This window comes from Buteo buteo, chromosome 8, assembly GCF_964188355.1.
Source record: "Buteo buteo chromosome 8, bButBut1.hap1.1, whole genome shotgun sequence".
NCBI lineage: Eukaryota > Metazoa > Chordata > Aves > Accipitriformes > Accipitridae > Buteo > Buteo buteo.
The window spans coordinates 11329736-11353129 of record NC_134178.1 but is presented as its reverse complement, the minus strand read 5'-3'; the positions used below and the strand labels follow the sequence as shown (position 1 = coordinate 11353129).

The 23394-nt window shown below is 45.3% G+C and overlaps 1 protein-coding gene across 2 annotated transcripts in view; it reads left to right on the top strand.

Moving 5' to 3' along the window:
- The first annotated feature begins 11347 nt into the window (after window positions 1–11347).
- The window catches only part of AGPAT3 (1-acylglycerol-3-phosphate O-acyltransferase 3), a 93830-nt gene continuing 81783 nt past the window's right edge, over window positions 11348–23394 (top strand). For both annotated transcript variants that reach the window (XM_075033611.1, XM_075033610.1), the window contains exon 1: window positions 11348–11739. The gene's annotated coding sequence lies outside the window, so the exon portion shown is untranslated. The remainder of the gene's footprint in view (window positions 11740–23394) is intronic.

The following is a 23394-nucleotide window of genomic DNA, read 5'->3' as shown; positions in this document are numbered from 1 at the left end:
TAGTGTTTTTCACAAAAATCCCATGTTCAGACTGTTTTATGAAACACTCTAATCATCAGTACTTGTTCTGTAAACTGCATGGTGGAATATATTGTAAGGAAGCAATATCTTGTTCATCTGAAAAAAAGAAAATCAGGATATTAACTTCTACTCTCTACCTTCTTCGTACTTCAACAGCTAGTCCTAGGACTGGAAAGCTGGTCTGTATGCACGTGAAACAAAAGCAGGTTGATATATGACAGTAGGACAATGATTTATTTTTTTTATTCCAGGATCCAAAGCAGAAGGATTTGTTTATCCCTTGTGTTTTATGGCCACTTAAGTAAGTTGGGAGAAGCTGATGGTATCACAGCACTGGACCTCCAAGATGACCTTTCAGCATGCTAGGAGCCATGGCACATAGCTCAGCTTTGCTTCAAATTGTTCAGCCGGGCGGAAGGCACAAGAGGTTGCGACGGATGGCTTGTTTTGACTAGTTTCTCCCTCTCTTTGCCACACCTCTTTTCCCAGAGGTACGATGCAAACCCAACGAGAGCGGGCAGTCTTAGGCGAGGCCGTGGCTCCCCGCACCCCGCAGATGTTGTGCACATCTGCATCGGAGCCTTCGCTTCTGGGTCCCGGCTGGCTCCCCGGGCTGCAGCGAGGGGCTTATGGGCTGCCTGCGAGGTGGGGGATGCGGTTTGCTCATCCCCAGCCTACAGATTTTTCCTGTCTCGGAGAGTAACTGGGGAGCTGCGAGTCAGGCAAAATGTACCTGCCTATATTCAGGGGTGTGCGTACGTGCCTGTGTCCTATCTTTAGCACTTCAACAGTTAGCGCTTTAAAAGCTCTGCTGCAAGAAATATTCCCATGTCAAACTCTGCATGAGGAAAAAAGCTCTTTTTTGTATGCAAAGGTTTTTCATGGATTGGAAATTGTGGTACCCAGTAATTCCAATTTTGAATCCACAGTAATTTCAATCATGATTTAAGGCATAGTTGGATGTTCACTGATTTATATAATCAATCAAGGGTTTTTTTGTCCTTCATCTTTTTTCTCTTTTCATTTGGATAATTTGATTATTATTGCATTAAAACAGAATTAATGCAAAATATTGCATTCAAATTGGTCATTTTGCAATCATATATAGTTTTACACTACTTCATACTTCTTTCTTGCAACCAGAATCTATACATATACTTACTAAAATAATTACCTACTTCAACATACTTTTATCCAAATACTTAATTTTTGCATTCTTAATGTACTGAGTGATATATCAGTAAAAAAGAAAATTAATTTGATACTTGTCCTGGTTTTGGCTGGGATAGAGTTAATTTTCTTCCTAGTAGTTGCTATAGTGCTGTTTTGGGTTCAGTATGAGAAGAATGTTGATAACACACTGATGTTTTCAGTTGTTGCTACGTAGTGTTTAGACTAAGTCAAGAATTTTTCAGCTTCTCATGCCCAGCCAGCAAGAAGGCTGGAGGGGCACAAGAAGTTGGGAGGGGACACAGCCAGGGCAGCTGACCCAAACTGGCCAAAGGGGTATTCCATACCGTGTGATGTCATGCCCAGTATATAAACTGGGGGGAGTGGGGCTGGGAGGGATTGCCACTCGGGAACTAACTGGGCGTCAGTTGGCAGGTGGTGAGCAATTGTATTGTGCATCACTTGTTTTGTATATTCCAATTCTTTTGTTATTATTATTGTCATCTTATTATTGTTATTGTTATCATTATTAGTCTCTTCCTTTCTGTTCTATTAAATTGTTCTTATCTCAACCCATGAGTTTTACTTCCCCCCCCCCCCAATTCTCTCTCCCATGCCACTGGGGGGGGGGGGGGAGTGAGTGAGCAGCTGCGTGCTGCTTAGTTGCTGGCTGGGGTTAAACCACAACAATACTAATTTGTGCCAAGCACTTTTGATAAAGAATGGAACTCATTAAAAAATGTGGGAAGTTAATATTTCATATTTGTGATTTATTTGCTGTAGAACGTTCACTGGTACCTGTCTGCATTTAAATTATTAAACAAAGGAAAGACTACCTGCTCTTTTCCTCGAACTTAAAAACGTCAGAAGGTATTTCGCAGATGTTCTAATTGCTCAAGTAATTGGACTTCTTCACATTTTATGAATTTGCCAAGAGTTTATTCTTACTATTATTTTCTTCTCCTTCAAGTCTCCACTGAAATTCATTAGTGCACATAGTAGACAGGCTGGTCTGGACTGACAACTTGCACAGCTTGCTGCGCTTTGGTCTGTTTGCTAAGGTGTCCACGTCCATCAGTTACTGTCCCATCTCATCAGCCTGAGGGTGGCTTTGGTCTGTGGTGAGCCTGTCACGCAGGGTTCACATTGCCTGCATGTCCCTCAAGGATCCAGCCAGCACCGGCCGGACCCAGCACTGCCGGTCCCATCCCAGGGACTGTCTCCAGTTTTCCACTTCCAAGCACCCATTCAAGGCTGGCAGCTGTTGTGTGGGAATGAGGGGCTGGAGTTAATTCCTGTCTCCTGGGTCTCCCCGCATCTGCATTTGGCACAGGTGAGTGTCTAGCAGGGCCCAGTGGCACCAGCCACTGTACTTCACGCTGCAGCGTGGGAATCCCACAGGTTCTGGTGGGAAGCCCCGTGATTACCCAAACCTGCAGAAGGTCTGTGAGTGGGGAGGCTCCTGACGCTGTGCTGCCTGCAGAAACCCTTACGAGCTGTGTCTCATCCCCCAAAACCAAGAAAGAAGCAGCAGCTTTTTGATACTCCAATGCAGCACAGCATTGCTGAATCCAAGGCACCGCACAAGGCTTCTGTGTCTTTAGCGATGACTCATTTGGTCCCACCATCCTGGAGAACGTGTGAAATAGTAAGTCTGTGTGCAGCCTCCCGTGATGATTTAGGAAGCTCAGTTTCCCCTCAGTGGTCTTTAGTGAGACTGAAGCAGAAGGATTCATGTGTGGGACAGTGAACTTTGTCAAGCAGCTTCTCACTAGTATCTTTTCCATTCTTCAAGTGATAATTTGATGAATCCTGACTTATAAATAGGGCTATACAAAAAAGGTCTCTGTTCTTAGACCATGTGCCTTGTGGGTGTGTTACAGAAGATAAGCAGCCTTTGCTTCTTGCAGTGCCTTTACTGGCCTCTCCTGGCAAATGTCAAATGCCATGTCAATTCTACAACTTCCAGCTCCCCTTCTGGAGCACTAATACGCAGAGATCTTCTGGAAGATCTGCAAATATCCACTTATCCTTTTGATTAGATTCACTCTGTAATGTAGAGCTATTTCCCGGGATGGTTTCAGGTGGCCTCCTGTTCTCTTCTGCCTGTCCCCTTTGTCTCCTAGTGATTCACACGCTGCTACTAGCGAGCTCAACTCTTAGCCATTATGCTACTCTACTCAAAACCTCTTGCCTATATGTTGCTTTGGATTTGTTTGGTTTGAGCTCTGAAATGTTAACTATGTCTTTACCACCAGATTATCTATAGCAAGTATATCAGGAACTAGTTATCTAGATATCTTATTTTTCCTGTCTCACCAAGGATGTTTAGTAGTTCCCCAAACTCAGCCTCTGGTTTACAACGGGAAGTGCTTCTTCCATGAATCCTTTAATTACTGACTTCTATATGATTTCACAGAGGTATAAGACTTACCATGAAGTCAGTTATAGTTCCTGCACTTGGATTAATGGATACGCTATTTCTAACCAGAAAAGTTTTCCATGGAGAGCACTTTCTAATCTAGACTCCAGATTATCAGTCCCACGCTTGTTTTGCTATAATGATCTCTTCATTCTGAGTATATATTTGAAACATGCACAATGATAACAGGCTTTTGCATCCCCAATCTCCCTATTGAAACTTGTGAAGCACCTGTTGTCCATTTTCTTTGCAGCAGATTTTCTTACTTGGGCATTTGATTACTGTGCATTACACTTAACCAGCACTTCATGAATCCCTGGTTCTTTCAAAAACGGGGGCAGGGTTCATCTAACAGCAGAGATGGTCTGCTTCATATGATGATCCACTCGGATCTGCCTCAGAGACTCCCTATCAGTAATTGCTGGTTTTCTATTCTGACACAAATGCATCCAAACATTTCTTCCCAACTGCAGATATGCTAAAGCGCTGCTGATGACACCGAATCTGCTGTACCTTACTCTCATTTCCATTTCTGGCAAATCCAGCCAGTAACATGACTATAAAACTGGCATTTCTCAGAACTTGTGGTTCATGAATGTAGATTTTGAAGCAACGATACATCAGCCATGGGATTTCTAAGGCTGTGTGAATTATAAATACCTTTCACTCTGTTGGAGGGGAGGGAGGGCGATGTCCACCAGCTCCTTTCCCTTCTCTCCTTAGCTTCAGAAATGTGGCAATTACGTTGAAATCTGCAATAAAAAATGGTGTGTACTCTAAACCGCACAACATTTCACCAGTATTATGTAAACCAGAGCATCAGTAACAGATGTACAGACCAAACAGATACTGTGACATTCGATTTTCATCTTGGTGATGTCTTGGAGAAATTACTTATGTGGAAAGATTAACACATACAGAAAGACTACAAAACCCATACAAATAAGCCTGTCTAATGGAAATGTTGCCACACCCTTGCATACTAGTTCCCACCTGGGTTTGGGGGCTTATCTAATACCTTTAGCCTATGACATTAATTGATGGCACAGGTAGGGTCTGGTTTTCCTCTGGGGTACCTTGTTGTTATGCCAGTCTGACTCTGCTAGCATCACCAAACCCCACCTGGGAAACAAAGGTGTAAGGTCCATAGATCAAGGAATGTATATGATGATGACAGATAATATTGGACAATTTTCTCTGGCTTCGTTCATAGATTAATAAATCAATGGAGGTTTATTTTATGATACATACAGCAGTACCACTAAATCCTTGTCCTTTTCAAATCATGCTTATTGAGTTTCAGGCTGGCAAAGCCATGGATTACTCCAGAAAAGCATTCTGAAGGGTATCAAAACCATAGTGGGAAAGCATATTCCCTTCCATGTAACAGCAGCTTGCTGAACTGCAAATGCTTCCAAAACCAGGAAAAAGCAACTTCTTCCACACAGAGGTAGGAAATCAAGTTTTTATCTATATTAGGGATTTGGCACATTGCAGCCTTTTATCTTTTTGTGTTTTACATGTTTATACATAACAGGGCAGGCTGCCAGCAGCTCCGGCCAAAAACAGCAGCAATGGCTTAGCTCCGAGTGGGTAGGTTTTTGCTGGAGCAGTGCATGAAATAGGTATGTTGGTTTGTCAACATTCAATTTTAAGTATGGAGGTACTGCCTACGGTGCTGGCTGCCATTAAAACATAACAAAACTTAACGGTGGGCTAATGCCACTAGAGCTAGAAAGCAAGGTACTGCAGTTGATGGAGAAGCTCTCCTAATGCAGCCCTGAAGCTGAGGAATCTCATTTGCATTCACATTTTGGCCCCCATCCACCATTCTGGCAATGCAAAGGAAAATCAATTGACTAAGCTTCCAAAATTGCTTTAAAGACTCAAATAATGTTAAATCCATTTCCTACGTCTATGGTAATTATCAGAAAATTCAGAATTAAGAATCCCCAGTAAACTCAGCTCTGTCTCCTTGATCCTATCCGTTCTATAGATCAGCTGGACCAGTCTCTTTCACACTTGCTCTGGGAACCATGCATGATTCTTAAGCTGTCAGAAGGTGGTTGATGGAACAGGGCACCAAAACTCAGTGTCAGGCGTACATGCATCTTTCCATGCATGTAAAAGCAAGAAAATAAGCAAGTTCATGAAAGGAAACCTAGTAAAGAGATACTTAAAACTGAACCTAAGGCTTTCTCTTTGTACATGAAAACGAGTGTGGGTGCATTACAAGATCCTTTAATTTTATCTGAGGTGGTTATGTAGCCCTTGGACCAGATAAAAGAGCACTGGGCTAAGTGATCTCCAGGGTCCCTTCCAGACCCACGCTTCTGCAGCCACACAACACAGCATGTGTTTGATTCACTTCACCTAACACTCAACTTCTACAGTACAGATGTTTTCACTGAGCTGGACTCCCTGCGTTATCAGCGGGAAACAGGCCTTGCTAGGAGAACAAGCCTCACTCGGGCTTTTGAGGTTGAAAAGCTACTGCTGAGAAAGGGGATAAATATATACTGCTAAGAGGGGTTAAATCAAAGTAGCATTTATGCAGCATTTCCTCAGATTCAGTTATGTATAAGACTGCGATGCTGCTTTCCTTTTACAGAAAAACTCCCGCTATCGTTAATGGGTACTTTTTCCTTAATAAGATGTACAAGATAGAGCCCTTAGATTACAGGGAAAAATATGCAATTTCAGTATAAGTCAAGAGTGTTTCGTTCAGGTCCAAGCACCTTGTGAGAAGAACAGAACTAAAATTCACCTCAGGGCACCCAAAGATAACAAATGGAATTTCAAGAGAAAGTATAGGGATCTGTAGTTACAGCAAAATGTGTATTGTGTATTTGTATTGTGTGAGGTTTTGTTCTTTGTTGAGCAGCATGACCTATTTCCCAGCATCATGTGATTTTTGTATTGGAAGACTCTTCTGTAAAGAGGTAGAATTGATTTTCCAGTGGAAAAGATACAAATCTGATTTTCCATAATTCTGCCCAATAAAGTAGTATAATGTTGCATTTCTTTTTATTTGTATTTATTGAAACTTCATAACCCTTTTGAAAGATATGGATGTGTAAAGCATATGCACATACTTATCTGTTGCTGGCAGTATGTAGATTCATTAAGTTTTTCTTCAAAAATGTACAAGTCATCAGGAAAATCCAAATTAAATTACACTTGGATTTAATATGATTTAAAGTCCACTTCCCACCACAATGGCAGTTAAGCACTTAGGCATCTAAAGTGCAGGAAGGGAATTTAACCTGCCTTCCATACCTCCCAGCTCACAGCGGTGCCCAAGTTTTCTGCTTAAATTTTGCTTAGCTGCCTGAAGTTTTTTCAACTCTGCACACGGAGGTGAAAATCTGGGGATGTCACCTCTGGCTAAAATGACCTGGCATTCCTAAAGGAGGAATTCCTGTGTCCCAGTCTCATAAGCAAGCCTGTCTATCAGACTTTCTCAGTTCATTCCTAATGGAGACCAACACTAGAACTGAAAGAAGAGAGAAAAAAAAAATCAAGCTGTAATGGAGACATCTGGAAGGGAACTGTTTATACAAACTCAACAGCTTTTGAAAAGCTGGCCCCTTAAAGCATGCACTGTTAGGCACTCCAAATCAGCAGTCCCTTCTGAAATGCCTGCTATATATGTATTTTTAGCATGTGGCTTCTTTATTTCTAGTCATATTTCTTCTAACATACTGGAAGTATTCATAATAGGTGATAGGACTATTTTTTAATGCTCATATAACCCCCAAATGACCAAATGAATGCAGACTACACTTTCCCACAGGAAAAAAAAAGTTTTATGCATTAAGAAATTTCAGCTCTCACAGTAATTAATTTTCAGGTAATTGTTGGGAAGCTGTGTTCATAGTACAGATTTCTGTTCATTTGTCAATATTAACAGCACAACACTACTGATAACACAACAAAGCAGAGAATACTGTAGTAATGATTATAAAGGCGATGTTGAACATTTGGTAAGCTAAGCGGATATTCAGTTAGGTTGGATTTAAAGTATTAACCTCTTCAGGAGATGAATTCTGGCTTTCTGTATCTTTTGTATCACATGCACATTAATGCATTGTGTTGGCATGTGGTTTTGGTTAAAACCCCAAATTAATTACAGCTTAAATTTAGGACAGGATGTGTCAACACTAGAAAATAACAGTGTTGTGGCTACGATGTCATGCTTTCACTTATGTGACCGATGCTGCATATCTGCGCTTGCCAGAGCACCCCTGAATTTTCAAGTACAGATGAGATCCAGTTCAGCGTCAGCTTCAAGTCTCCTTGACCTTTCAGCAGCTGATGTACGGTGGCTCGTGCAGTACCTGCTGTACAAAACTACAAATGGTTGCCTGGCTTCTGCTCACTCCAGAAGTTGATCAGGGCTTCGCTGCAAGCTGCCTTCGGACCCAGGTGTTGAACATGATTCAGACACACCTCAGTATTGAAAACTAACACGGAAATGTCCTCCAGTGATTTCTAACTAATGGTTTGAGAAACCAGAATGAGATTTGGGCAGGGGGAGCTATAGCAGGTGCAATGGGTACAAAAGGGATACATTTCAAAAACTAAGAGAGTCTCTTCAGGTGGAGAGAAAAATCTGCTTTTCCTAATTATATTCACATTTTCAGAAAAATTGACGAGTGAAGATCAATGTAAGAGACTTTCTTCCCAGCAGACCCTGCAGACCTGTTGGGGTCATCTGAAACAACTGCTTTCCTGATGTCTCAAGTAGATTGCAACCACTTTGATATGTTAAGTGGGTTTTGCTCAATAGAAAAGGCTAGTAGTGCTACATGTGAAATCTTCCTTCATGCACATAGCAAACATTGCTTCTGTGGAAGAGGTCATTTTAAGCCTGGGGGTGATAATGGATAAATATCAGGACAGTTGCTCTCAGTTTCACTCCAGAGGTAATGGTCAGCCCTTCACAGAGCTCTCTTACCAGCTGAGAAAGAGAAGATGCTATTTGCCAGTAAGATGTCAGAACACAGCTAAGCAGGAAGGTGGAAATTAATTTCTTGGCAAACTTCATAGGTGCTACCTTTTGGGATTTGTTTTTTTCATGCTGTTTCAGTTTTATTCCTAAACTTTAAATGTATTTTCTTTTCTTTCTCTTTTTCTTCTTTACCTGTCTCATGCTAAAATACCCCATGAATGTACCATCCTTTCAGATTTTAGTTTTGATCATTTGATTGTTATATGCACAACACTCTCACTGGACACTATAAGCACATAAGCACTGCAAAGTAGGACTGCCAGTATATTAAAAAAATAGGGAATTTACACTTTGCTGTAGTTAAAATTTGAGTAGACCAGAAACGGGTCAGGTAAGCTTAATCGTCTTCCTGACAATCTGAAAAGTCTTCTGACTGAAGAAATTATGTCATGCTCTGTTTCTGCAATCAAACTGTCATAAGCTACTTCTATTAGATCATTGCCTTGAATGAGCAACTTCTTATTTGGCAACTGACTTGTGAGGTATACTAGAAGTTCACACAGATAGAAAATGGAAGCTGTACTCTATGTGCATCGTTGTGCAAACCCAGAAGTTGCAGAAAAATAAGCTGCAAATACCTGTGTACTACCAGTGTGGAAAATGAAGACGAACAGGAGGCTCAGTGCTGGGACCCTTAGAGAAATGCTAAATTGCCTTTGTCCTGTCTCAGTTCTGAGCTATGCGAGGGACTGAAATCACCTGCAATGTTCTCCAGGAGGCCACAGAGGCTGCTGTAATTTATGGCAGCCTGCTATAAAGCTACACCAGCATAGGAGATCGGCCAAAGATTTTGTGATTGGCCAAGCCAGTGTGGGCTGAGCAGCATTAGATAAGGCTGATCAGAACTGCCAGTAAGAGGCTGTGCTGGAGGAGATGATAGAAGAAAAAGCAGCATACGCACCTGACCTAAGGGCAGAATCTCTGTCTTGTACTAGAACTCATGTACAACTGGAAACCAGTAGTGAGTTCTGCAATAATAGTAAAAGCAAAGCTATTAAGGGATTTAATGGCACTTCAAGTAAACACAGAACATAAATATCTAGCTATTACTTGTGTGTACTTTTCTAAAGTAGGTCAAGTTCTGATGTTCTGAATGTCACATACCGCAGGTGAAAGAGGGCAACATTTGGAAGCTAAATAACTGTTCAAACCACTTTTTTTAACAGGTCTCCTGTAACTGCTGAGGGTAGTATTTGCTTTGCTGTGATGATCCAGAGAGCACTGTGACCACCGTCTTTCCATGTTACTGCCTAACATTAGTCTCCTCAAAATCCACGTTCTGGAACCAAATAGAAGGAACTGACTTTCAGAGGTAACGAACATATGCAATCTCGAACAAAAAGCTTTGAGAATTGCAAGCACTCGCCATTTTGAAAAGTAAACTGAATTATTTAGTGGCATCAGTAAGGTGTTTGAGGGATAACACTAGATACTGGCATTTGAAAATGCTGTTACAATTCAGAAGTTTTTTCTTATAAAAGATTTGTAACTTCCAAGCTTTGACACTTTGTCATGGTGCACCCAAGAAAGGAGAGGAAGACCTCTCTACCCCTAGTCATTATCGTCCAGAAAAGCCTCATCGAGTTGAATTTCTCCGGCCAGGACAAACACAGCTGCTGCAGCCCCCGCACACAGTCCTGTCACAGCCTGAGGAGAACGAGTAAGATTCCAAACAAAAACGTTATCTTTCAAGACTTATTCTGAAAAAAGGACTGAACTTGTACTCCCTTTGATGTGTTCTGACCTGCTCCTTTATGGTACATGGAGGAACACAAAGCTATTGCCAGTCTGGGGCGTTACATTTGTTCGAAATCGAATAACCTAGGTGAGATCCTGCTCCTTTCACGAAAAGCTTCCACCAAATCCAGCCCTTGGCAGCGCGTATGACTGACACTGCATGTGGAGCTTCACCCCTACAGCCCCGAGCCCCCGCTTCACTGCTTTTTTCCTCATTCGGACCCGGGATTGTATGTTTATTTATCAATAGCGTTACGCAGCGGTCTCCTGCGTTACTGAGAATTCCCGTTATTGATTCCTCACGGTGCCATCTTCGCGTTTCTTCCACACAGATCCCCAGACCCTGCGTTCGTACACCGGGAGCTCCACGCACACCCCCCCGGGAGGCCCCCCGCCCGCTCCCAGCCCCGAGGGGCGCCAGCCTCGGGCTCCGGCCGGCTGCGGGCCGGGGGAGGCCAGGCCCGCGGGCGGCCCCCGCACCTCCCTACCGCGGCGGTGGTGCGACACGGACCGCTCTCCCTGAGGGAAAGCCGGCGGGAAATCGAGCCATGGCTCCGGTGAGCGACCGCGCCCGAGCGAGGCGGCTCCCCCCTCCTCACAGGAGGGGCCGGGGGCAAGGCGCCGCCGCTCCCTGAGGCGGGGGAAGCGGTGGGGACGCCGCACGGCCCGCCCCGGAGCCGACCGACGGCCCCCACACCCGCCGGCGGGGTCCACCGGCTTCCCCCCCCCCCCGCCTCCGCCGGCAGCGGTCTCGGGAGGAGCGGGGCCGCGGCGAGGGGCGCCTCGGGCGGGAGCGGCGGCGCCCCCTGGCGGCCGCTCGGCGGTGGGGGGCGCAGGCGGCGGCCGGGCGCGGGGCGGGGGACTGGGGGGGAGGCGGCGGCGGCGGCTCCGCCGCATCGCGTCCCGCCGCGGTGCGCTGCGGTGCGGCGAGGGCGGTCGGCGGGGGTCCCGCCGCGCTGGCCGGGGCGGGGCGGGGCCGGGTGAGAGGGGCGGCGGCGGGCACTGCCGCCCCCGCTATCTGACCCGACCTTCCCCCTCTTCTCCTCCTCCTCCTCCCTCAGCGGCCCGGGAGGAACTGAACCATCGCTGCACAGGAAGTAGCGGCTGCGGGGAGCAGCGGCGGCGACAGCTGGGGCTGCCGCACTCAATGAGCGAGGCTCCCGCAGCCGCCGCCGCCCGCCCCGCTCGCCCCTTCCCCGCCTCCCGAGGAGGGCAGCGGCGCCGAGCCAGCCCGCCGCCGCCGCCGCCGGGGGGGCACCGCGGACAGCAGCAGGCGGAGGCGGGCAAGGCCGCCCGCCCCGGGGCTGGAGGCTGAGGCGGGCAGAGGCAGCTCCGGTTCTTCCCGAGGAGGAGGCGGCGGCGGCGGGGACTGCAGGTTGGTGCCGCTCCGCCGTGCCGGGCTGCGGGGCGGGGAGGGAAAGGCGGGCGGCGGACCCTCCGCGGCCGGGGCAGCGCCCCCCCGCCTCGCCGCTCCCTCACGCTGCCGGCGGCTCCGGCGGGCGCCCCTCCGGGCAGGCCCCTGCGCGCCCGCCCCCCCCCCCCCGCTGCGGCGGCGGCAAGAGGAGCCGCGCCGGGCCCGGCTCGGTCCGGCGGCCGCGGTGCCGGTGCCGCCGGTAGGCGCAGCCCTTTGTGCGCCGGAGAGCGGGGGTGGGGGGGGCGGCCGGGCCCGGCGGAGGAGGAGGAGGAGGGTACCCGGGTCGGGGGGGGGGGGATATCGGCACAATGGTCCCGCCGGCGCGGTCGGGCCCCGGGTGAAATTCATCCTTCCCCCGCCGGGTGAGATGGACGCCCTCCTCTCCCGGGGGGTGCGGAGTGAAGGAGGCGCAGGCTGGCGGCTCGCTGCCGGGAGGAGGGCAGCGGGGCTGTCCGCCGAGCGTGAGGGGAAGGTGGGAGGAAGGATGGGCGGAAAAAGTGGTTTGAAACAAACAAACAAAAAATAGAAGGAAAGCCCCTCTCTGAAGAGCCAGGCTGTACCTGGGTGCACGGCTGGCGAGTGCAAAATGGAGAAGAGCAAACCCTATTGATCTGAGAGCGGCGACCAAATAGGATGCTGTTGTGCCTGGATTCTGTTCAGATGATGCTGATGGATTTAATAAGCTGCTAAGCTAATGTGTAGGCATCTAAATCAATAAGCGCATTGATTATCCCCTTATGGCTTTTAATACACTGTATTCTAAGGGAACTTTTGTCTTGAGACTGAGTGTTACCTATTTGATGCCACACTTGCGTGTTCTTCCCCTCCAATATTTTTTCTTCTTTGACTCTTCATCTCCCCTCCTTGATTAGGCAGAGAGCAGGTGTGGAACCAGAAAGGAAAGTGGCAGAGTTTGCAGTAATCTTGCTGCTCCTTCTTCAAAGCAGTAATAATGTCATTAGCTCATCATGTTATCAAACTCATTAATTTCAAGTCCAAAATAAACTTCATGGCCTTTCTTCCTCTCCCGCCCGAAGGGAAATGGGCTAGAGTCCAAGATGGCATGTTTGCCATCAGTGAATTGCTGATACATACAAGCAAGTTTGGGAGTAAAGCGGTAAGCACTCCACTTGTCTTGGCAGTGTTTCTTTTGCGGTGACGCTCTTCGCTTGAGGCTCTTTGCTTGAACTGCAGGTCGTTTGGGTGAAGTTCAACATAATCACAGATAGGTATTTGTATTATTTTTTTTTTCCAAGTTTGATTCTACAAGCAGTAAAACCCGTACAGTTTCCATTCATTTTCTTTCAAGACTGCAGCTGTACATGAGATGATGGAGTTAAATGGAGTTGTTGTTGTAACCTGCAGTGAACTTGCTTTGCTGCGGTGAGCGCTGGGCTGTTACAGAGCTCCTCGTGCTGTGAACAGTTCTGGCTTGTGGATTTTAAACATAAATGTTCTGGTCTTATGGTCTTTCCTGTAACTTTCGCAGGAGCCCCTTGGCTTTTGGTTCCCTTCTGCGTAGTCTAGTCTTCTTCCCCTTCACATCTATTGTTACTGAACTTTTGTGATTGAAATTATGTGTATTACGTTAAGTACCTTTTTTCAACCTTTTTTTAAGGGCAGTCTTATGTACTCTAAGAAAATTTCATTAATCTCTTTTTCTCGTAATTCCGACCTTCGCCTCTCCACCCTTATACACGCACTTAATTGGGGAAGGCAGGATAGAGAACAGTTGGTCTCCAGATATAGCTTGAATTCAACAAGCACCGGAAAAACGCCTCACCAGATTGTCCCTGCTGAGCACGATTAAAATGGCAGGACCACTTATCAAAACTTTGTACTGCACTGTAACAATACATTGCAGATAGCTCATTTGAGGTTGTGCGTGTTGTACCTGACAAGGGCTGAAATCAGAACGGGCTTTAGTTGAGGTGATGTTGGACAGAAATAAGGATGCTATTTCCTCTTCCCTGTGTGATTTCTTTTATCTCTGGAGAGGTGCGTTAACAAACAGGACAAAATTCCACTTACAATTGCAGGGAACTCTGCTAGCACAAAGTGTATGTTCTTTTCCCTGCCAGAGCCAAAGCTTTCTGCTCTCTGTTAATCTACTTACAAAATGAAACTTGCATAGTCCCGTGCTAGCTTTGTTGTTTTTTTTCTTTCTGCTTCTGTTTGCAGAAAGATGCATTGTTTTCAAATCCTAAATGCTGTTTTGTTTACTTACAAAACTCTTAAGGAATAATTGGGTTTGAAGCTTACATTTTGTGGGGAACCAGTGTGAATAAAGTATTGCTGTTAACTGTAATGAGTTCATCTATACTAAATTTATGATCATCATAAATTATGGTAGGCTGGTTCTATGCTTTATGCAAATACAAAAAACCCCAAGAAAGGTTGCATTCAGTCTTGCTCCTTTGGCTTATGAGAACATAATTCTTGATAGGAATGGCCAAGATACTGACAAAGAAATGTAATTATCATCTGTAATGGCTAAAAATGTCCTGTTCTTTCAGTGGGTGTTTTTAGTGTTAATACTGAGTGTTGGTGTGTGCATATTAGTCTGCTTATAGTCAGTGCCTGAGCAAAGAACAGGTGACTAGGCAATTGGTATGTTGATTGTTACAAGATAAAGAACAAAAGAAATGACAAAATGCAAAGGGAACCCAACATTTCATTATATCTCAGACTGTTCCCCTGTACCTTCTGGTGCTGAGCCCCTAGTAGTAAGGATTCTTTGTCTACACTTGTATTTCAGGCTAATACCAGGGAACTTCTGCTTGTGGGTAGCTCTTAATAAGTAATTGATACCATCCTTTTAAGTAAAACTAAAAGGAAGGGAATAGAGAGGCATTAGCAGGTGTTATCCAAATTCTTGTTTACCGATGATATTAACCAAAATAAATCAGAAAAAGAAACACTAATCCCAAGGCCTGTGCTGCATGCTTGATGAAGATAACTCTTAAGTGTGCTACATGAAAATCAATTTGCCATCTGATGCATGATCATGTCAGGATTCCAGGAGTGAGTTAGCACCTAAATTGGGGACTGATTATCGCTAGGACACAGGCACTTAGAGGTAAAATCAGGGTAATCTAGGAAGTGTTTAATTTGTTGGTGCACAAAACCAATAATCTCTGTTTCCAGTTTTGGTTTATTAATTGCAGCGGTCCAAATTTCAAATGGTTAAAAAGGAAACAAACCCTTGCTTATGTATTTTTTTGATGCTTCTAAAATCAGTGGATATCTATGATTTACCTGTAAAATTTCCTTGTGCCTCCAAGTCCGGACATGTTTAGGAGTCTGTAAGACATGATAGTGATGAGAAGCTGGGCACCTACAGCCGTTATACAGAAGTCATAGCAGAAATGAAAGAAATGCTTGTCTGTTCTGTAAAGACCAATCTACGAGTGCTACCTTTGGGTCCGGCCTTTCACAACAGCACCTCCTTCTGCTCTGTCTTTATCTGTAGTTGTCTAACCACGCATGGGAAAGACGGCGTAACTGTGCGGTTTGGTAGACGGGACATTCATCTCGGGAAGCAGGAGGCTTGGGTTCTTGTCCTTCTCTAGATGAGTATTCAGTGTTGTAAAAAGGAACCAAAAGCCACAGGGACTCTTTTTCTGTCTGTAAACTTATGCAAACCTCAGACAGTTTTAGGAGAGTGTGGTGACTGGCTGTGCCAGGGAATCCTGATGCGCTACCGAGGGAGTACTGGGTGGAGGTTATGATGCCTTCCAGGGAAAAGGCAAGGAAAGCTGTATCAAAATGATGTACGGCTCAGACTACGCGAGAATGCTGCCCATTAGACGGATGGGCAAAGGAGATGATGGGTCTTGCCTTTCTGTTTCATGCCTGTGTTTTATGAGGGGGTTGATGTAGTCTTGGCACCCTGAACTTTCCTCTAAAGTTGTTGATCTCTATGTGACATAAACCTGGAGGAAGCTGGGATTGATGGTACATCTCCTTGCTCCGTGCTATTGGTAAATCAACCCTGCTGCTCATGTTGCCTTTTTTGTCTCCCCCCTCCTCACCCCTTTGCTATTCTCAGGCATGCAACTTCCTTCATGTATTTTGTAGGGAGAGCAGGCGCGTAATTTTGGGCCACCGCTTCTCCTGGGAATCGGGGAGCTTGGGAGATAGGCTCGGTGAGGCTTGCTCCTGCAATGCTGCATTTTTTTGTGCACCCATAGGTGCCAGTTCCTTGGTAGAGAGCTAGGATGAAATAAAGAGAAGAAACTTTCTGTGGCATCTTGGATGGGGAATGAAAGCTGTTGTACTGACTAGTCCTAATACTGTTGTTTATCTTGCAGTAGTATCAATAATGTGGTGTTTCCTTTCCAAACAAAATATATGTCTATATCCCAAAGAGTTTAAAGATAGTTTGAAGCTCTGGGTAGTGGAAATGGTAGTTCTTTCAGCCAGATTGGTCTTCACCCTGGGTACAACCTTGTTGCCTAATTGTGATTACTGCTGTGGTTTGAGATTGCTCAGAAAAAAGAAAATGCTTATCCTTGAAGTAGGTGTTGAGCTCCCTATGTTTTATGACAATGAAAGGGCATATAGATTCCTTACACATTTGGAGTGAAATGGTCAAAATTTTCCTTACACTTGGATCCACCTCTTCCTGTATGGCAGAACATTTAGAATCCCAACACCTCCTGTGTATTTGCATATTCATGGCAAAAACAAAAAACATTTAAAACCTTCACAATGTTTCTGCATCAGTGTTAAGAGCTCTTTAATGGTTAGGCGTAAGTGGTATGACATTGGCCTCTTTCTGTGTGTAGCACCTCTTCTCCATGCAGGCAGACTTTCTCATTTGCTGTAAAGGAAATGGGATTTCAGTGAAATTTTTAGTTGCTCCCCCCGCCCCCTGTTGTTGTTCTCATGTGTTAGCATTACTTAGGTAATTATAGTGTGCTTGTTAGGAGCCCTGACAGCCCAAACTGAGTTCTTTGTCAAAAATGCAATGTTTCCCTTAATTAAGAGAGACTAGAAACAGCACCTGAATCTATTAATTAAATAGTCAAAGTTGATATCTATTTAGGATGTATTAACAAGCAAACCAAAATACATTTCTGACTGAAGTGTTGCCCAGAGTAAATGAGCTTCTGTGAGGCTTTTTTGTGGAGAAAAATAATCTATTGGTGCTGCAACTGTCACACACACGGTCGTGCAAAATTCATGTGAGATCTTTCCAAATTCTATGGTACTCAGAACAATAGCCACTATTTCTTCTTCAAAGCTCTTCAGAGATGTTAAATAATCCTTGTGACAACCCTATGAAGTGAGTATTGTAGTAATTTTTTATGGATGGCAAAACAATTAATTGGCATTGTCTCCAGCTGTACTGCAAAAGTGGGATTTTCAAAGTGCTCGCGGCTTGGCCCGCTGCTAAAACTTGTGGTTGTGGGAGCAAGGGGTGCGTGAGCGCATCTTTCTGCCTCTTCTTCTAGCTGTAGCTGTGCGGATGAAAACATTTTGCAGATGCAGTGGTTGTCAGCATGCAGGTGCGTACGTGAGGCTGGACCTACACATCCTCATAAAGGATGAGTTTAGCTTGTTCTAAATTATTCTGCCCATGTTGCTGGCATCACTTCTTGGAGGAGAGATGCGCAGAGCTGTTGGCTGTGCTGGTGTCTGTAAAGTTTGTCCACGTGTGAAAGTTGGGTTGCTCAGACTGACTTCAGAGCACAAGTTTGCTCGTTTCTGGGTTGAGGTCCTGGTTGGACTCTCCCTGCTGCGCTCTTGCCAGGCTTGGGCTTGCTCAGGGTTACGAGTTGCCTGGAGGTTGGGCTCCTAACTCCCTTGGATCCAAAAAGGCTGCAGACCCAGCTGTTTCCTCTGCTACGTGAACACCGGCAGTATCTGCAAGGTGAAGGAGGTCGGGGTGACCAGGACATAAGTTCCTGTCTGGGTCAGACCAGCGTGGCGGCTTTTCTGCGCAGCCTGGCCTTGGTTGCTGAGAGATGTGTGTCTCCTCTTCTCCTCCACCAGCTCTGCCTCCTGCCCTTCCCCAGGAGTTATAAATGCCACAGCAGATGGCTTGGGGAGGCAGTGCCTGTAATTACTGTGGTAAGATTTGCCTAAGCTTGACTCTCTACAAAGAACGCTTTTTTTCCCCTGGAGATTCGAAGTTGTCGGTACTTCAAATGCAGATTTGGTCTTTGCAGGGGAGCACGATGGTGGAAATGTGTGCATTATGTGCTGGTTCAAAAACAGCCTGTCTTTCCTGTTAACATAATTCATATGATGGTTTAGTGTTACCGGTTTTCAGTCTTTGCTCGCTGGGTCAGCTTTCAGGTTCCTGGTAGTGATATAGGCTAGCCTGCTTATGGACCCAAATTTTGATAACAGCTGACACACCGTTAAATAACACAGCTATAATCAGTTTATTTGATAAAGGTAGGTTTTTAAACCCATTAGCCTGACGGGTGGCCTTTCATCAGGTTTCAGTGTGAATGTTGTTCGTCTTCCTAGCCGAGCAGAGATGCGCGGCTGCTTGGTTGACGTGGGTATCTTTAACGCCTAATGCAAGTGTTCATCTCCCAGATACAGTTGTGATTAATTGATCCAACGTTATGCTGCACAGTGTGTGCTTTTTTGTGGGCCCCCTTGCTCCAAATGCCTTCCTGCAGTCTTGTGTTCCCTACCAGCATGTCTGAGCTGAACTTCTCCTCTTGCATCCATCTGGTACCTATGGCCCTTGGGTTGTTAACCATATAGCCAGCCTCTGCTTTGAGTTGTGAGGGCTGAAACCAAGGGAAAAGAAAGGTTTTCATTTCTCGAGGTAGTGAAGATGCTGTGACCCAAACCACCCAGGCCTGCAGAGCAGTGTTGTTTTTCTTCTGGTGGTCATGGCAGAGGGTGATGCCTCTGGTTCCTCACGCAGCTTCCTGGGGTTGCTCATGGTTCAGAGGGTTGGACCCCCTCTCTTCCTAGGGAGCATGAGGCTCTTGTCTCTATTTCAAGGATATTTTTTTTTTTTTAAATTCACTTTGCCTGTAAAGTACCTCTGGCTAAAACCATAAACAGCAGTGGGAATTTGGGCAAGATTCCAGATCCTTACTGATCCCCCCCCCCCCCCCATTGTCAGTGAAATATCCTCAGTCACTGGGATCACAGGATTGAGGTGGCTCTTGGTATTTTGTGTTTTGAGGTTTTTATCTTGTCTTTTACTTTCCTGACCAACCCATGGAAGGGGGACTGTTCCATGCCTTTTAGCAGTCTCTGCTCTTAACTAACTCTTCTGAAGCTCGTAAGTTTTTTTCATGTTGAATTTGTGTGTGGTAGCGCTCTTATCTGTGGAGAGAACTACTTGAAAATAGATGGCTTTCATACATAGCCAGCACTGCAGCAAGGATGTTTACATGATCTCTCAAGAATTGAGGTGGCTTGATCTGAAATATGATGTACTTTGAGTAATTCAGTTTGCTTTTTGCTGTCTCAAGTTGAATTGTTTTTGACGGTGGAAACTGAACTGGCTAGCTTTACTCCCCAGTTGCATTTTTCCCCAACGTCTTTCTGTGATGGTATGAGACCTATCGCTGCCAAACGCTGCTGGATTCCCTTCAAGGTTTCCTGCCCAAATACTCACCAGAAAGCACTCAACGAGCCCCCTCCCTCTGCCCGCTCTGAAAGGACTGAGTTTGCATTCATTTCCTAACAACCTTACAGCAGCGCGTCTGAAGCTGAACTCCGAAGGCAGCGGCTCCACTTCTACCTTTAGAAGTGCCTTGGCTACAAATCGGTAGATGCTGGGAGGTTAGGCAGCAGCAGGGTCACAATACGCTTGCCCTGGTCCTCTGCTCTTCTTCATCTGCTGCCAGGGACATGCCGTGAGATGGGGTGAGCCTTGGCTCCGATCTGGTACAGACGTGGTTGTTTGCTGCCTGGGTCCTGCGCAGCCCTAGAAGAGGCATTCAGCCTTGCGTTTGAAAGGAAAACTTTGGTAAAAAATGGCAGTGCTTTAGCTTGCTTGTTGCAGCTGTAGCTGTGAATTGAGGGCCATAATTTAATTCATGGGAAAGGTTTTTGGAGCGTAGTCTTGGAAATGAAGATGTGTCCGTTAAACGTGTATGTATGCTTATGCTATTAGATGTATACTGCTAGCAAGCTCTCCTGGGTGCAGCTGTGCCTGTACCAAAGCCCTCTTGATGGTACTTTTCTTTTTTTAAGTTATAAGCTTTTTCTAGCAACTTACCAGTAAGATAATAAGCTTTACTGGCTGAAAAGTTTCATTTTAGTCTGTGTACTATAGGTTTTTTATGGTATACTCCAGTACACTGCTGGAGTAGTATATTGTCTTTTCAGTAGCAATATCATGCTGGAGAAAGAGAGCTGACCGAAGTAGTGGTGTTATTAAAGGGAATTTTACATAGTAGCTTGGAAAGCAGGCTTTGTAGCTTTCCAGGCTCCATGTATCATTAGCTTTACTGGAAAAAACCAAGTTGCCTTGTTTTGCTGTTTACCTGATGAACTGGCATTCCCAGCATCATCTTGGTTATATTTCACAGTAAAAAACAGATAGACAGTGTTCATCATCACTGAAATAACAGGACCTGCTATATGCAACCCACTATGAGCTTTACCTCATTCAGGCAATGTGCCTGTACCTTTCTCTACAGGAAAAGAAAGTGGTATAATCCTTTTCTTTCTTTTTCTCTTGCATTTTTTTTCCTGTCAATTTTTTTATGTCCTAAACCTTAAATATTTTCTACAAATGCAGTGACCTCAGTGTATGTCAAGCATCCATGTGATAGGTCTGGCTTGAATGTTGAACGTTTGGTTTTCTTTCAAGGCATTTCTGCACTAATTCTTCCGACACCAATTCAAAAGCTGCCTTGGTGGATCCCAAAGGAAGCTGTGAACTACCGGGAAGGGTTATCTATGGATAACTTGGCTTGCTGGGCCTGAGAAAGGCAGAGGATGTGTTTTTGCATGAGGGAAGCAGGCAGAAGCTTTACCACACTTGGTGTTGCATTTGAAATTAGCACTGGTTGCTCTTCACACTGCTGTTGCAAAGGAAGGCACATCCGTTGAGGGTTTATAATGGCAGAGTGAAAACTTATTTTTCAGTGAAGGAACATCCAAAAAGAACGTTTCAGACTGGTTTCAGATTGGTTTAAGGAGCATTTCCTTAGTTGATTTATTAAAATGAAACTTTGCCTAGATGGCTTTTTTAATTGAATATTTAAGCAAGTTGAAAGCAGGCATTTTACTGTCTCTCTTTAATTTGTGCTGATACGTGGTTTAGCATAATTATTTTTTAACGTCCTTTTTAAAAAGTGTGGTGCCCTCATCCTCTTGATCCTCCTCCTTCAAGGAAAAGTGGATTTAATTTGTTTGGAGAGAAATGTCTACTGTATCGCTGCTCTGTGACAAGGAGATGTGTGGGAGGGGTGGGCTGGCTGAAAAAATTGCTGGCTTTTAAAGTGATGGGCTCAGGCCAAAAAGCTTTAAGAATGGTCTGAAGCATACTGTGGCGTTTGTAAGCTCCCTTTCTGAACCTCATGAATTCAATTCTAAATGTGAACCTTGCAGCATTACGCAGATGCTTTGGTTTTACCGGGTGACCTCAAATAACCAACTTACGGCTTGCTTTCCCCCCCCCACTCCTCCAGCAAGCCTGTCCTTTTCTTGTTGATCGGCATTGACTTTCCTGAGAACTGGATCCCTAAAGAGGGAATGGAGCCATATTCTTGTGTGTTCAGGTTTCTGCCTGATCCAGCGTGGGGAGTGGTGGAATAGCAGAATACTCCTGGGTGGGAGCATTTTGTCACAGGGCAGATAAAACTGGCTGCTTGCCTCCTATCTAATTGGCTCCTTGCTTCTCCCCAGTGCAATAGGAGTATCAACACTGAAAAAAGGTTGGCAGCATCTTTTCTAGTGGGATTGCAGTTTAGTCTGGAAGGGAGGAGTCTTGTTTGCTGGTACTCTTAATCCCTCTCTTTGAATAAGAACAACGACAACAGCCTCAGTTTTTGGTGATATCATTGCGTACATTCATTTGTGCCTCTACTTATGTTGAAGTCTCTTCTTTAATGCTATTCTTTAACACAGCTAGGTTGGCAAAACATCTAAGGGGAAGGAAAACCTTAGGCTTGCCTGTATTCCTACCAAGTACCTGTTTTGATAATAACCCAAAATGTAGTGCTTCCACTTAGCAGTGTGCAAACTTGAATGTGAGTCAGTCTTAGGTGGTTGCCAAAAAAACCTAGCAGCTAACCCCAAACCCTGCCCTTCTCTCTGACCCCAAAAGAAAAAAGCATGCATACTAGATGGGGTTGCTTACACACTCCTGCAAAATGGTTCTACCTGGCATGAGCTGGACTATGGCATGCAACTGAACACATCACCTTTTAAGAAACACCTTTTCCTGCAGACAAAGCTGTAAGAAAAATTGAGTGAAAAAATTCACAGGGATGTCTAGAAAACATTACCAAAAGGAAGGTTTACAGAATGAAGGTTGTTCTACGTAGAGAACAACTGAAAGCCTGCTGCAAGAGGAGAAAGGAGTGAACTGCTCTCCGTGCCCGCTGTAGAGAGGACAAGAAGTTATGGATTTAAGATGCAGAAGGGAGAGCTGGAAAGCCTTGGAAAAAGCTTTCCGCTGCCAAACGGGAGTTGTGAAATCTCTGTTGCTGGAAAGAACTCAAAAAGAAAAGATCCTGGCAGATGCCTGTGGGAAGGGTTGGGGTTTGGTGCTCCTGCACGGGGGACCGGAGTGCTGGGTCCCTGGTGGGAAATGCACCCTTATGAGATGTGGGCAAGGGGCAGGGAGGAGCCAAAGAACCTAAGTTCTGGCTGTCCCTGCTCATCCCTTCTGTTGCTGTGCAAAAAATGTGTGGGAGGGGGGTGGGGGGCAAGAAATTGTGGTCATGATGAAGAGGAGAAGTTGAAGGTGATGGAGAAACTTAGCTGTCAAAGGTTGGGAACAGCTGGGTTAGGTGACCTCTTGAAATCCCCTTCAGCTACACACACTGCAGTTTTATTTTGGTAGAGACTCATGCTCCAAGCCTGCTCTGCTCTAGGAGCCTAGCGTGCTGTGAAATCCAGCACAGGGCAACGCTGATCGATCTGTGCCTCAGATTGAATGACCCCAGGAAGGATATTGGTATTTTTGCTTTTCTGACAAGGGGTCCTTTTAATTAGTGGCTGTTTCATAGCTTCCTCTTTAAGTGTGTGAAACAACTCACTTGTGGTCCATATGTGTTCCATGCAGAAGGTGGAGCAAAGCCTTGAAGTTGTTGACCTTGGAGATCAGCCTCAAAACTGGAGCCTGAACCCAGCTACCGGAAAGACTGTGGTGCCCGTTTCCTTTTGTTTGCTATGTTTTTCAGCCATTCGGCTCTCAGTGAATTTCTGTGGCACAGAATTAATTCCTGACAACCAGCCAAAGTACCTTAGAGTCGCTCTGGCCAGAAGCGGTAACTACCAGCAATGCGTGGAGGCCACTAAACAAAAGCTGTGAAAGGCTGGGTAAACCTCGTTCAGAAGCTAGCCGGTATGTGCCCGCAGAATTTAAATGCAAGCACTGGTTCTCTTTACAACAGAGTACCGCTTGCCTTTTTGGTATTACAGCCATTGCACGAAGCTGGTGGGTGCTAAAGT